The following is a 3696-nucleotide window of genomic DNA, read 5'->3' as shown; positions in this document are numbered from 1 at the left end:
TCAATTTTTTTTACGTCAAAGGTAACTTTAGGTACAACCATTATGTACAAGCTCTTCTTAAAAGAAGTGGTTGGTTCTGAGAAGAACTGGGTGATGTGGTTTGACGTTTCAACGGCATCATTTCTCCCGAAGACAAGCAAAGTATACTGTGCGAAACATCAAGACCACACCATACTTCTCAGAGCCAACTCTTCTCCCGAAAGAGTCCTATACAATGCTGTTCTGGCAAGTTTACTACTATAGTTTTTGTCATCCACACCATGCAATGCTTTAAACATTACTTTTAAAAGTTTCCTAGCTTTGTCTTTGATTCTTTTTACCATTTTGAAGTCCTTCTCTGGAACAAGATTGGCAGATAAAGGCAAAGTCCTAGCCAGAGTAAACTCCAAAGCTGTGGCTTTAAAAGGCAATTAGTTAATCCAAAGAAATCATCTGCAAAATACATTATAAATTAATCGATGCACTTAGTTATTATCACCATAAGCATTTATCAATAATAATTGGCATTATCACAAGATGGTCATATCATGATGAAAATCAAAAGCACAATATTTTATTAATGTGAAATAATAGTTCTTACATTTATAAGACTAATAGACTCTATGCAACTTGCATTATGAATGTGTATTTGTAACAAGTATTTTTTTAATGTAAAAATCACTGGTGAAAGATACAGCATAACTCAGACTTTGAAATAAATATATTTTATGAAAAGTTATCAAATAAAACAGAATTCTGAAAAAGAAATTTGATCAAATTTCGCATTGTTTTGTTGTTTTTTAATTGAATAATTTGAGATTTCACTGTCCTGTTGTCCTCTAAAATCAAGTAACCATCATTTGAAGGCACTGAACTCTATTGGTAATACTCAAAATAGTTGTTAGCATAAACAATTACTTGGTAAGCGGCAATTGAGAGCTGTTGATGGTATACACCAACAACATTGTGAAAAACGCCTCCCTCTGTAGTAACGGTTTTTGTTTTAGAAAGGTATTTCTTACTCAATATTTAAAAGGCTTCAGGCCTGAAGTCTTTTTTTAGGCATATATAACAGCACACAAACTTGTGCAACAAGTTTTCTCTTTCCTTATTCTCTTGCAACTTCGGTGACCAATTGAGTCCAATGTTTTGCAGATTTGTTGTTAACACCCAGGTGAGAAAACTGGTCTTTGACTGTATAACAACTACTAAGGGTGCCCATTATCAGTGCATATTTATATTTTAAAATTTCAAATCTTCATAGGCTTGAAAAAGGCTCACAGAAAAAAAAGCTACAGGCCTAATGATTCTAATTAGACCCAGTTACTGAGGCGCTGTACTCCTTTTGTTCGAAATATTAATGACAAATTTCGAATAGGCTAGGCCTACAGCGCCGCAGTTAGCTCAAAATAAAATTCTCAAAAACTTCAGCCAAACTTTGTAAAAAAAATAAGCAAGGTTGTAGTAGGGCGCCCTCTGTTATTGATTGTCATTCAGGTTTCGACGGATTGCCATCTTTCGTTCCCATGATACCGTGTACGCTAGGGCCATTCTTTCATGCTTCTTATATCGGCATTTTATTGACACTATTTGCACCGCTAAGTATTGCACTGGATTAAGTTGAATAGCGGCGGAACTATCAACAAACGGGAGAGAAGGAGTTATCCGGATTAGGTAATACACTTTATCTGTTTTAATTATTTGTATGCAAACTTTGTTGACTTACTTTAAAATAAACAAAGTCTCTTCTTGAATCTTGTTTCTTCGCTGTTTTTTTGTGTGTGTATCATCAGTTTAATTATTTTGTAAACATAGCTTTGCTTGCCCCCTCATAAATCTACCTCCATGCATAGTGAAATGTTGTTGTTCTCTGTTGGGGGCATTCCCGGCCCTGTTGGTTTCTACCTCAAATTGAGTTTTTTTCTTTTGACTTATGTCGAACGAAGTCACAACAACTCAGTTTCTCAACTGGTTCATAAATGATTTAGATCATCATAACACTAACAATAACATTGATAATTTCAAAGATATTTATTTGGATATGTTTTCATTACCTAGGCCTACTCCTAGAACCATGTAGTGTACTATTATTATGAAGGTCGTTCCTCTATCGTCTCGGAGACAATAGAGGAACGAACCTCATAGTTTTAGGAGTAATCATCACCTACTCCTAGAACGATTTCGGTTTCGTTCCGCTATCGTCCCCCGTAACTATTTCGGTTTCGTTCCGCTATCGTCCCCCGTAACTATTTCGGTTTCGTTCCGCTATCGTCCCCCGTAACTATTTTGGTTTCGTTCTGCTATCGTCCCCCGTAACTATTTCGGTTTCGTTCCGCTATCGTCCCCCGTAACTATTTCGGTTTCGTTCCGCTATCGTCCCCCGTAACTATTTCGGTTTCGTTCCGCTATCGTCTCCCGGAGATGATAGCGGAACGAAACCGAAATAGTTCTAGCTAGGAGTATAATTATCACCATGATTGATATGCAGACGGTGTCGTTTGTCCTACTCCTAGAACCAGTCAGGTTGGTGTGTAAGTGTCTGGCCTCGCCTTCCGCCTCTGTGACCCGGTTTGAATCTCCCTGCAGCACTGTGTGGATTGGGTTATCAGTCCCTACTCGACTGAGTGGGTTTTTTCCTGGAATAATTCTCTGAGGTTTTCCTCCCACATCTAAAAAAACTACAACGTTTTACTTCACAATATTTCGTTGACTCCGATGACAGATTGCGTATCGGGGAACTGTAAAGTGTGTCATGAGATTCGCTGGCTTGTGCATTAAGAATACTGAGTCTTTGCACTCAAGAGGTTGACAAGTTAAAGGCACTGCCGTCGATTTAATTAAACTCTTCCTAACTTAGGATTAATCTTAGGACTTAGGACGAGTTAAGTAGAACTGTATTCATAGACATAAGACGCATTGAACCCATCCTAAATTAGGATGAGTTTGTACTCATATGCTAAATAAAATAAAAAGGCTCTCAATTTTTAAACTATTTCTGTGACGTCACTTTATTGATGAAAGTGTAGATTTTTGCCTTTCTTTTTACGAATTAACACTTAACTGTACTTTGGGAATCTACACACAACTGTGTCATTACGAATCTACAGTTGAGCGGGTACAAACTTAAGTGATACTTCAGCTTGAAAATAACTGTCTTTTCAAAAATAACATGATGTGAAAAACTCAGCTGAAAACATGTTGGATATTTCATTTTTCAAAAACATTTTTCAGTTTTAAACAATTTACTTTAGTAAAAACAATGTTAAACAAAACATTGTACCCAATAATCATGTAGGCACTATGCTTAAAATCAATTTTTCGACAAAGAATTTTGATGAAGTACAAAGATTGTGGGAAATAGTTGAATAGCTCAGAGAATAAACTCTTAAGTGTATATTCATGACATCAATGTACTCGCTTTCAGTTACAAGTATATTTGACTATGAATCTACACTTTCCCGTACATTCACCTTTAAAACATAATCAGTAAGATTCAGACAACAAATAAACAACAATGTCTATTATCCTAATACCAATCATGTATAATACCTTTTATCTATAGCTCAATACTAACTACCCAAATCAAATCAAATGGTCAATTACCCACTAGCCTTGAATTTGTAAAATTACGATCACTTTCTATCTGGCGATATTGTCTCATCCCCATGACAACCAGAGCATATTGTTGAGCAATTCTTACCACCCTGATAGTGCACG

The 3696-nt window shown here is 36.2% G+C and overlaps 1 protein-coding gene across 4 annotated transcripts in view; it reads left to right on the top strand.

Moving 5' to 3' along the window:
- Positions 1 to 1486: 1486 nt before the first annotated feature.
- The window catches only part of LOC139943846 (uncharacterized), a 44975-nt gene continuing 42765 nt past the window's right edge, over positions 1487 to 3696 (top strand). For all 4 annotated transcript variants that reach the window (XM_071940684.1, XM_071940683.1, XM_071940682.1 and 1 more), the window contains exon 1: positions 1487 to 1653. The gene's annotated coding sequence lies outside the window, so the exon portion shown is untranslated. The remainder of the gene's footprint in view (positions 1654 to 3696) is intronic.

Source organism: Asterias amurensis, chromosome 11 (assembly GCF_032118995.1).
Source record: "Asterias amurensis chromosome 11, ASM3211899v1".
Classification (NCBI taxonomy): domain Eukaryota; kingdom Metazoa; phylum Echinodermata; class Asteroidea; order Forcipulatida; family Asteriidae; genus Asterias; species Asterias amurensis.
This window is presented reverse-complemented; position numbering and strand designations above follow the sequence as displayed.